This window comes from Lissotriton helveticus, chromosome 6 (genome assembly GCF_964261635.1).
Source record: "Lissotriton helveticus chromosome 6, aLisHel1.1, whole genome shotgun sequence".
In the NCBI taxonomy this organism is placed as follows: Eukaryota; Metazoa; Chordata; class Amphibia; order Caudata; family Salamandridae; genus Lissotriton; species Lissotriton helveticus.
The window spans coordinates 1,200,745,353-1,200,757,659 of NC_136067.1; the positions used below are offsets into that span (position 1 = coordinate 1,200,745,353).

The window sequence follows — 12,307 nt, forward strand, 5'->3', positions numbered from 1 at the left end:
CGAATCGGTAGAATTCGGTATTTCAAAATCGGTAAATGGGATTTACCTACATCGGGCCCTAGATGTACAAACATTAGGAATATCAATTTCCTAACTGTGATTCTTTCTGAATCACAATTTGAAAATTGGTATTCCTAATGTTGGAAACTCATTGTGTTTCACTTAGGGATTCCATTTGGGTCTCAAATCGAACTACCTCATGAATATTAATGAGGTAGTTTGTAGTTTGCAACCCATTAGGCATCATAGCCATCACAGTGATGGTGACCTGGTGAGTTCAGCTGATCACCATGTCTATGATTGCTTTTTAATAAAGCAATCTTTTTTTTTAAATGCAGCACGCTTACCTTAACCCCTTGCATGCACGCGAATTTTCGCGCTGTGCGGGCGATTTTAAAAGTGGGCGAGATATGGCCGGCCCCCGGCCGTCGTAAGCACATGCCCACCGTGATGCATGATGGCCGGGGGCCGTCATGAGCATGCAAGGGGTTAAAGGAAAATAGGGTGTGTTTAAACAGAAAAAAATGAAACTTTGAACTTTTTATTTTAAGAGTAGGCAGTGGTCCGTGGGACCACTGAGTGCCCCTAAAAAATAATAATATTTATATTCTCAAAGGAAAAGGGCTCCTTAGGGACCCCTTCTCCTTTGTGAATGGGTTAGTGCCAGTTTTAAACTGGTGGTAAAGTATTACTAATTTGTGACCAAAAGTCAGTTGCAAAACAGTAATAAATACCATACCAATTTGGTATTTGGAAGAGACACTCTAAACATGCACCTTCCAAATAACAAATCGCAAAATATGATTTGGGAACAATTGACATTTTGCACATTTAAAAAAACATTTTCCAGTCATAAACGGGCCGATTCTGCAAATCGGGCCATTTGCGACAAAAAAAATGCATTGTACATCATGCCCTTAGATCTTAGATGTACTTACCCAAGACTGGTCTTTGGCTGGCACTCTCCTCAAATTAATGCACTCAAGAGTTTAAATGCCCATGTATGGAAATGTTACATGTAGGGAATTTCGTACTTGGGAAGGATTAAATGAATGAATGGATACATTGTATTAACACTCAGTGGCGGCTCCACCGCTAAGATGGAGGAGTGTTGCCCTAATACCAAGAAGCAGCAAAAGAAAGAAAAAAATAAAATGATAATAAAGTAATGATTTAATCATTTTATTTTGTCCTCCCGCTCCGACAGCGTGTGTGAGGGGGCTTGCCTGCAGAGCAGGGGAGGAGTAGTGGAACACTCCTGTGCACCATGACTGTTTGGTCGGCCCTCTCCGGCCTTCCAAAACAGTCATGCATTACAGCCTGTATGGAGAACATGCCCAACCCTCCAGCCCCTGGCTGAGCACCATATCACGGCGCTCAGACCAATCACAACGCTGCATTGCAGCATTGTGATTGACTGCGGGGAGTGTAGGAGCCCTGATGCTTCCTGCTTTCTGTTTCTAACAAGAAGCCAGGAAGAGTATAGGACGGGACACAGGAGAGGCGGTGACCGCTGGCCGGGAGGTAAATTTTTTTTTTTTTGTTTCTGAGATTTCATCCCCCCCCTTTCTCCCACCTGAACCACTGCTTTTTCTAGGCAGCATCCTCGATTGTTAACTCTTTTGGTTCCTTTGAATCAGTGATGCAAAGCATAAAATAAAAAAAGCATGCAGGAAATGTGAGACTATGCAAAGTATTAATTACCATGGCAAATATATGATACAGCACATGCAGATGTCTTTGCTTTCACTCGATGCATGAATTTAGCCTTAGCCAACACTGGTGATTTAAGTTTCCACATAAGGAGAAAAAACTTGCATTCGGCCAGATACATTTCCCCATAACGCCACTCACAAAAATAAAATCTAAAATCCATAGCAGAAAAACGACACAGCTGGGCCACAATCTAATTAATTTTCTAGCTATCTGGATTGAAGAGATTGAGCACTGGCCAACACCTCTCTTGTTTTTGTTACTCAGATGGACATTCAAACTACTAGGGAAAAAGAGGCAATTGTCCTCTGCCGCAGAAATTGTTGTGTAGCCATCATGTTTCTGTTCTTTGTTTCCACGTTATCATTATCACTGCTGTCTCAGAATGAGTGTTTTTAGGGTTAAGATGCGGCCTCTTCTCTTCATATATTCGTACTATGACAAAAGTTTATGCTTACCTTTTGCGTTTGCGACCCTTATGATGTGGCTGACCCTATCACCCTGAATTGGACTAATGGCAAATAACCCTTTTGAAGTACTCTCCCACAATACCAAATGTATCAATCACCTGGTTAAACATAGGAAAGTCGTAGATGACTGTACTAAACTCAAAGGTGATATAATACTTTTGCAAAAAACTTAGGGGCTGACTATGATGTCGGGCGGAGTTTCCTTCACCCAACATCGTTTAGGTCATGGGACCGACCGACACCCGGTCGGCGGTCCCAACTGCCTAATTATGATGCGACCGAACCCTGTTCCGACGCATACCTATACTTTACAATGGGAGCATATATTCTGGCCATAAACGGGCATGCTCCCATTGTAAAATAGGAGGTGCAGTTCATCCCTTAAGGTGCCTGCCATGGGGTGCATGGATCAACAGCGGGCAGCATAGGTGCCCCCTCTGCCTTCAACTGGAGGCCGTGCACCCAAGGGGGCCCCACTGGAGACCCCAAAGTTGAGTTCCTACCACCTTTCTGTTGCGGAAAGACAGGCATGGAAAGGTTGCCAAAAGCCGAAATTGTAATTCCAAGGGTGGAAAGAGCAACTCTTGGGATTACTGGATGCATTCAGACTGGCGGAAGGGCCCTCAGAGCCCGTTGGAAGCCAGTTGGAATGGCCCTTCGGACTCCATTCCATCCGCCTCAATCATAATGAGGCAGTCGGAAAGGTATCTGACTGGCATATTACGATGCGTTTGGAAGACTGCGACCGATGGCCGAAGCCTTTTCTGACCGCACCATAATCAGCCCCTAAAATGGGACACAAAGAATGTAATGCCTAACACTACCGAGGTATTCAAAGTATTTATGCCTCACCAGCCAATAAAAAGAAAAACAGTGCCATTACTCTGATAACTAATAAAGCTAACTTAACAGCAGTAGATAGTACCCACTACAATGAAGGCAGATGGCTAATGACCCACTTTCAAAATAACCAGTCTTTCCTTAATTTTATGAACATATATGCCCCTACAGCTGAGGATCCTGAATTGTGGATCACTCTAAACAAACAAAAATGTGATTTACCAAATGACGCTAACCTTTTCCTTGCAGGTAATTTCAACCTTTCATGGGATACTGTTTTAGACAGGCACTCCAAATATAAATATAGGCTAAACAAATCACTTAAACAAATGAGGAACTTATGCAAGTCACATTGCCTAAATGACATCTGGCACCTCTAATATCCGACTGGTAGTAACTTCAATACTCTATCAAGAATAGACTATATACTAACTAATAATGTTCTAACACCAGCTGCTGCATCCTCCACAATCGAACCAATATCAATCTCAGATCATGCCTGTATCTCTTAGACTTAAAAATTGACCTCAAACACCCCAGGAAGAATCAATGTAGTTTCAACTAGGAGTTCCTCAAACAGCAATCAAACATTGTGAAAAAAAAACTGCACAGACAAATTCTTCCTAGGAACTCACTTTAATTACATCTCTAAGGAAACCATATGGGATGCCATGAAGGCTACTATTAGGGGAGAACTCATTAATATTATTTCCAACATAAATAAATGCACTAACTAATGCATTAACAAATTAAAATACTCAATCAGAAGTGAAATTCTTTGCTAACATAAATCAGGCACTCCTCTTACAGCTTAAGACATTAAAATATGAGTACAACAAGATTTTACATTCCGGAACACATGCTTGGGTACAACACAACAAAATGAAACACTTTAAAGATGCAAAGAAAGCAGGCAAGGCGCTAGCAAACTACCTAAAGATAAAAAATAATCAAAACTATATATTATCTATTAAGGACCAATCAGGAACGGTAGTCACTGACCAGACGGAAATAGCCAGTGTCTTCAGAGAGTTTTCTAATGACCTTTCTAACCCTAAGAAAACTACAACAGCTGAATATGAGAAATATTTGGAGACAATACAGCTCCCAGTTCCTTCAGAATCTAATTACGCCTCTCTCAAACAACCTCTTTCTCGTACGGAGAGTGTGAAGTCAATACATTCCCTCAAATTAGGCAAAGCACCAGGGCCGGACAGGCTCGCAGCCAGCTTCTAAAAAAACATTCCAAAAATCAACTAATCCCACATTTGGAATCCCTTTTTACTCATTTTGAAAACTCATGGGGATTCACAGGGACAACTTCTGAAGCCAATATCACTGTAATTCACAAAGACAGAAAGGTCCTTCTAGAGGTCAAAAACTATAGACCCATTTCTCTCCTAAACCTAGATTGTAACATTTACGCAAAAACCCTGGCAACCAGCCTAGAAAAAAATCCTCCCATCCCTCATTTATAGATCAGAAACTGGCTTCATGAAATGGAAGGCATGGTTCTGTAGACATCAGACTTTTTTGCCATATCATGAAATAACTTCAACTTAAATCATCAGCCACAGGAGCAATGGCCTTGGATGCTGAGAAGGCCTTTGACAGGGGCTCATTGCCTTTCCTAACAGCCGTCATGGCCAAATTCAACCTCAGAGATACCTTCATTTGCCAAACATTTGCCCTATATGCTTAACCCTCGGCCGGTATAAGAGTAAATAGGGTGCTTTTAAATGAAATAAACTGTGCCTAGGGAACCAGGCAGGGCAGTCACCATCACCGCTCCTATATCTTCTAGTCATTGAACCCCTTCTTGTATCAATCAGAGCAAACAAACACATAAAAGGTATATCCATTGGAAAACTTACCCACAAAGTTCCTACCTATGCTGACGACATACTCATATTTACACAGGAGGCAGACACTGCCATCCTAGCAAACCTATCCGAACTCAACTCCTGCGCCCAAGTCTCAGGCTATTCCTTAAATGTAGATAAAACCGAAATGTTCCCACTAAATAACTTAAGTCTCCCATGTGTTATGAACAACACCAAACTACACTATCAAACCTCTCCTATCAAATACCTAGGCATACTCTTTAAAAACAACCTCGAAGACATGAAGAAGGCAAATTAAAACTACCTAATAAAGAGAATCAAAGATACATTTAAGGCCTGGTGTCGTCAGGTAGAATGGATTCAAATGATGACTGCCCCACTAATAAGTTTTGTTTCCTCCATGCTACCCATTCAACTTTCAAATACCTTCTTTAAAACAACTGACACCACAATTTCTGACTGAATTCCTATGGAAAGGGAAGAAAGGAAGATTAGAACTCAAGAAACTAAAATTAAATTAAAGTTTCAGAGGCCTCAACATTCCCAACTTACTTAACTACCAACTTGCTTACCAATCATACAGACCACATGGTGGTCGATCCCTATAACCCCTGAAATGCTGCTTTGGGTTCTTATTGAAAAAACGCTGGTAAAACCTTATGCTCTTATCTCTCTGCTTAGTATGAAGACTGTACCACTACATAACTCCCACTCTATTCTCAAAGACACAATCTCAGCCCTCAAATCATTGGACAAACTGCTCCTGCACAAAATCTAAATCTCACGCTACGCTTCCCTATGGAACAACTCCAAAATTAAAATATATGGCATTTATCCCTCTTAGATATCTTGGTCATCTAAAAATAGCTTATTCATAAAAGAGATAGGATCACCAAGTTCTCCTATGGCTTTTGCTGAACCACAAAAATCCTAGAACCTCAAAAACATTGAATCCTACATTTTTCTCAAACAAAAGGTTGCAATGAAAAAGAACCCTATTCCACACCATTCAGACCTAATCATCTTACTTCATAAATTATCCGCAACGCCTCATGAAGCATTTCAGTTTATAAGTCCTTGAACTTCACCAACAAAAAAATCACATCAAAAATCCAATCAAATGGACTGAGCCAGACCACATCTCAATCAATCAATCAATCAATCAAAGCATTTATATAGCACACTACTCACCCGGAGGGTCTCAAGGCGCTGTGGGGAGGGGGTCCGCTACTGCTCGAACAGCCAGGTCTTGAGCTGCTTGCTGAAGGCGAGGTGGTCCAGGGTCAGGCGGAGGTGGGTCGGAAGTGAGTTCCAAGTCTTGGCGGCCAGGTAGGAGAAGGACCTTCCTCCTGTGGTGGCTCTTTGGATGCGGGGGACGGCGGCGAGGGCGTGGCTGGTCGATCGAAGCTGGCGTTTGGGAGCGTAGAAGTTGAGGCGGCTGTTGAGGTATTCTGGGCCTTGGTTGTGAAGGGCTTTGTGTGCGTGGGTGAGGAGCCGGAAGGTGATTCTCTTGTTGACCGGGAGCCAGTGTAGGTCTCTCAGGTGTCCGGAGATGTGGCTGCGGCGGGGGATGTCCAGGATGAGTCGCGCTGAGGTGTTCTGGATCCGCTGGAGTCTCTTCTGGAGTTTGGCGGTGGTTCCAGCGTAGAGGGAGTTGCCGTAGTCCAGACGGCTGGTGACGAGGGCCTGGGTAACCGTCTTCCTGGTCTCGGTGGGGATCCATCGGAAGATCTTACGTAGCATGCGCAGGATGTTGAAGCACGACGAGGAGACGGCGTTGACTTGTCTGGTCATGGAGAGGGAGGAGTCCAGGATGAAGCCCAGGTTGCGTGCGTGGTCTGTGGGTTTGGGTGCACTGCCCAGGGCGGGGGGCCACCAGGAGTCGTCCCAGGCGGAGGGTGATGATCCCAGGATGAGGACTTCCGTCTTGTCCGAGTTCAGTTTCAGGCGGCTGTTCGACATCCATTTGGCTACTTCTGTCATCCCTTCGTGCAGGTTGGCTCTGGCGGTGGCGGGGTCGTTGGTGAAGGAAAGGATCAGCTGGGTGTCGTCGGCGTAGGAGATGATGTTGAGGTTGTGCTGGTGTGCGATGGCTGCGAGGGGTCTCATGTAGACGTTGAAGAGTGTTGGGCTGGGTGAGGAGCCTTGAGGAACGCCGCAGATGACTTCGGTGGCCTCAGATCTGAACGGGGGGAGGTGGACTCTCTGTGTCCTTCCGGCGAGGAAGGAGATGATCCACTCCAGTGCCTTCTCCTGGATTCCGACGTTGCTGAGGCGTTGCACTAGGGTACGGTGGCAGACAGTGTCGAAGGCCGCGGAGAGGTCCAGGAGGATGAGGGCCGCTGTTTCTCCGTTGTCGAGCAGGGCTCGGATGTCATCGGTAGCTGCGATCAGGGCGGTCTCGGTGCTGTGGTTGGCCCGGAAGCCAGACTGCGAGAGGTCGAGGGAGCCGTTCGTCTCGAGGAAGGCGGCCAGTTGCTTGTTGACGGTCTTCTCGATGACTTTTGCCGAAAACGGGAGCAGCGAGATGGGGCGGTAGTTCTTGAGGTCGGTGGGGTCGGCTGATGGTTTCTTAAGTAGAGCGTTGAGTTCGGCATGCTTCCAGCTCTCCGGGAAAGTGGCGGTGTCGAAGGAGGTTTTGATGATGTCCCGCAGGTGGGGTGCGATGACTGCGTCGGCCTTGTTGAAGACGTGGTGAGGGCAGGGGTCGGTCGGAGATCCGGAGTGGGTGGAGTTCATCGTGCGGATGGTGTCTTCGGTGCTGATCGGGGTCCAGGCGCGGAGGGTGGTGGTGGGGGGCGGTGGTTCAGTCGTGGCGTGCGTCGGTTGAGTGCTGAAGCTGTTGTGTATGTCCGCAATCTTGTTGTGGAAGTAGGAGGCGAGGGAGTTGCAGAGGTCTTGCGAAGGGGTGATGTCGTTGTTTCCGGCGTTGGGGTTGGAGAGCTCTTTCACGATGTTGAAGAGTTCCTTGCTGTTGTGTGCGTTGTTGTCCAGTCATTCCTTGAATGCGGTTTTCTTGGTGGCGTGGATCAGTTGGTGGTGTTTTCGGGTGGCGAGCTTGAGGGCAGTCATGTTGTCCGGTGTTGGGTCTTTGCGCCAGGTTTTCTCAAGTGCTCTGCAGTTCTTCTTGGAGCTCTTGAGTTCGTCGTTAAACCATGGGGCTGTCTTGCTCTTATAATTCCCCTTCAAAAAAGGTTCCATGGAAAGAAATGTTGACATACTCTTTTAAACACTTAATCCCCACCAACAACCTTCTACAATGCAACAATTGGCTACTACTCTCTCTTTCCTCTACCCTGGTTTCTTTTCCTTTCTATTTCTGGGGTGCCCTAATGTCTCCCCTTTCCTCTATTCAGTAAAGGCCTTTATTTACTATAATTTGATTGCAGGATAGTGTTCAAAAGCACTTCTACAATACACAAATCCATGCAGAGACTTAACTAGACACAATTTCCATAATCTATAGAGAAAGATAAGATCTTGGTGTGCATTACCATATCTGAATCCTACCTCAAATTGGAATCCTCACCATAAAGGAGATAACCAATGTAGCAAACCTTTCACTATAGTATGCCTCCGAGTGTGGAATGCCATATGCTTCTCAATCCAGTCAGTGTTAAACCTCTCCCAGTTCTGCAAAAGACTAAAAACTGCTCTTTACGAAAGAAACAAATATAACCTGTATGTAAAAAGCACCCACCAAGAAAAGCTCCATTCAAACAATGTCTCTAAGAAAAGCAAGTATATAAGAGCTAAGCAAACAATAAATATGTGTAAAGAAAAAAACTGTTCATATGAATTTATACCTAATGACCTGACTATGTATACGGTGCAGGATCAGGAGATCAGCACACAATGCCAGAGACACTAAAGTAAATCAAAACCAGTTCCAAACTTTTTTTTACAATTTGTATGAAAGTATCTAGCTATGAGAATGAAGTCAGGGATTTTGTTAAAACACGACTCTACGTGATTAGTGCTTCAACTGAAGGCGGAGCGGAGACAAACTGTGGTTGAATTTATTACTGACATAAAACTGGTGATTAGAAAGTTATGTAGCACCTTTAAAGGAAGCAGTTTGTTACATCTGCTTGGAAATAAAACAGCAGTACATGGCGGCAAGTTACAAAGGAGTTTTCCACACTAAAGATAGTCTGAAAACTGAACTATTCATTCCTAAGTGGAGCGCAGATTTGCCAAATTCCATTAACTCCGCTAACGAAGCGGAGTTTGCTCCCCACCCTTAAAAAAGCTCTCTTAAAAATGGCACTTGAGACGGGCAATGCCAAAACAGCCAATACACAATTTGCTAACTCTGGCCACTGACATAGCTTTCCATGCCATGCCAATACTGGTGTACCTGAAGATTGTGATTCTCTGGGACTTGCTCTGCAACAAATGTGTTGAAGGGGACATGTGCCCTCAGAGTTATTGAAGAAGTCAAGAATGCTTTGCTGCCTGTGAGATTTTCTTTACCTACTGCCTGTCCTGGAGGAATGCATTGCATGCTCTTTGCTGCCTGCCCTCATTTCCGGTAACAGTCCGTGGGGACTGCAACGTCCAGCTTGCAGTGCGCGGCTCACACCTGCAGATGCCATCGACAAGTGCCAGAAGGCGCTTGATAAGCGGACGCAGGATCCCGCAGCACGGGACACGCACAGGCCTACTCAGGATGCGCGCAGGTCTGCCTGGGACGTGCCCGGGCAAATCCCAGGCCACGGGTGGGCCCGTCTGCGCCCATCTGCGTCTGGACAAGGCTGGGCTGAGCTGGGTCCTTTGGCTGTTGAGCACGGACATGAAATGAAATGAAAAAGAAATTTATAAAGCGCAAAACTATTCACCCAAGGGTGTCAAGGTGCTAGCTCCTCAGACGAATAAGTAAAAAACAGGCAAAACCACATCAAAGATTAAAAAAACAAGTTTTTAATGCCTTTCTGAAAGCCAATAGATGAGTCTCTTCTTTTAGCCTTAAACGGAAGTGAGTTCCAGAGACGGGTAGTGCCGACCAGGAAACTTCTTCCACCCCAGGCAGATTTTTTGAACCTGGGAACTATCAAGTTTTGAGCATAGGCTGAGCGGAGATGACGGTTAGGAATATAAGGCTGCAGATTTTGTTTTAGGAAGACAGGTCCTATGTTATGAACAGCTTTAAAAGCTATGCAAAGGGCCTTAAATTTGATCTGCCTCTTTACCGGCAACCAATGTAGCTCTTTGAGACGTAGAGACAGATTTGTGTTTAGGAACATTCAGCAGCAAACGTGCTGCTGCGTTCTGCACAATCTGCAACTTGGTCAGGCATCTCTCCGAAGATTGATAAAAAGGCCATTGCAGTAGTCAGCCTTAGACAGAACAAGAGCAGAGACCACTAATTTCCATAAGTTGGCCGGGATAAAAGGAAGGATCCTTCTGAGTAATTTTAAGGTGTAGAAGGATGTCGACGTAACCTGGTTCACATGACCTTCAAATGAAAGCATGGAATCAAACGTGACACCTACGTTTTTTACCTTATTCACTGGGTTTGGTAGAGGGCCTAACTCTGGAGGCCATAATGCAGGAGACCAAAAACTCTTATGGCTACCAAAAAAAAGAACTTCGGTCTTACCAGAGTTTAATTTCAGACAGTTCGCTGATAAGAGCGCCTGGGAAAAGCCCCCTGGTATAGCTAGCACACTGGGGAAGGTAACACATAAAGGTAAGGAGATGGGAAAACGGAAAACACTCATGATGACCACTGCTAAAGCCAGGCCGCTAACCTCATCGATCACCAATTTATTAACAACGGCCATGGGGGGCAATAACAAGTGAGATAGTCAGTGGAGGAAAGAATGGGGGGAAGCACAAAGAGCCTTGGAAAATGGCACTTTAATGGAGATTGTACCCTAGCATGATAAAAATACGGAAGACATTGCATCGACAAGTATGGATGCAAGCAGAGATTAAGTCAGTTCTGGCTCCATTCAGGAGGGGGGACTTATTGACACTCTTTGCCCACCGCCATCTAAAAAACCTAAGGCCAGTGGTAACACGCAAGAAAACCACGGCCCACCCCGAAAACCATCCCACAAAGACTCGGGCAACGGTCACTGCTACGGACACTATGAATACTGAGCTTCTGGGAGATAGTGTATTAATCAAACATTTTACAAGCACAGAAGAAGCCATCATTAAGACAGTTATTGACCCTCTTGTAGCGGTTTTAAATAGCATTGATGTCTCGCTGCAAATATTAATTGGCTCCAGCATCTCGAAGGCAACCTCTGGCCCGGGGGTTTCAAATAATTTGACTAACCCTATCCCAAATGGAAATCTGGATACTTTACGGGTTCCTCCACCCCCCTTATACCGATTCCTGCGGGCGGCATTACTAATAACACTGAGACTGTAATGCAACCGTTAAACCAACCAGATAAAGCACGGCAGAGCACTTCGAAAGTCACTGGGGAAAATAGTGAGATTAATCTCACTGTTTGGAAACATAACAAGCCTTTAGCTGGCACACAGAAAAGCAACTTGAGAACACTCCATTTACCCCCAGAAGTTACCCCTTATGTCATTGTCCTTAAAAATGTACCACCCCTGGCTTACGGAAAGGAAGAAGACTGGAAATAGCTTAAAAATAAAACAGTGCATTGGTTGGCGAAGACCCTGGACTGGTCAGGCTGTGACATTTTACATGATAACATTAACAATGTTGAACGTGTGTCCTTGGTGGGTTCACATGAAAAATCTGAAATAGGAGATTGCATTTTGGTAAACTTTAGGGATAGTTTTGTACACTGGCTCATGGATAGACTCCTTTGGAGCAATAGTGTGGAGGGCCCTTTTGAAGCCGTACCATTAGGATATTTTTAAAGGCCACTGTCAAATATAGGTACTGGTCATACGACCTCACAAATTAAAATGTTTTCCCAGTTTTCCATCCCAACATTTAATTATTTTTCTCCTTTAGATCAAGTGGAATGACTGAATTATCAGTCACTGAGGAAGACTGGTGCTGATATTCTAACCCCATTGTGTGTATTTGTAGAAACAGACAGAGCTAGTCATCATGCGCCAATAGTAATTCTATCATCTCTTCCTAATACTAGCACTACATTTTCAAGTGAAACTGATCACTTCAAACTGGATGGTTCACTAGATTCGGTACATTACATAGTGCCTGACCCTGTCAAACCTTCCCATGATGGAACATCAGAACTTTTGTTAGCACGTTCTGATGTATCATCAGTCGGTGTTCAGGACTCTAATGTGCCGATAGACATGCTGGTGGAAGAGGGGGATGTTCCAGCTTCTTGCTGGTTAGAGAGTGAGCACTCCATTCAGACTAGTGCATTTACACATGGTAGTCTTTTTTGGAATATAGCAGGTGAGACAAATAAATTGGAAATTAAAGATTGGGTAGATTTTGTTAGCAAGTATACCATAGTCTGTCTACTGGAA

General features: G+C 44.6%; 1 protein-coding gene across 7 annotated transcripts in view; it reads left to right on the forward strand.

Moving 5' to 3' along the window:
* The window catches only part of LAMA2 (laminin subunit alpha 2), a 3,430,794-nt gene that overhangs the window by 3,397,914 nt on the left and 20,573 nt on the right, over window positions 1-12,307 (forward strand). The gene's annotated exons all lie outside the window — the stretch shown is intronic.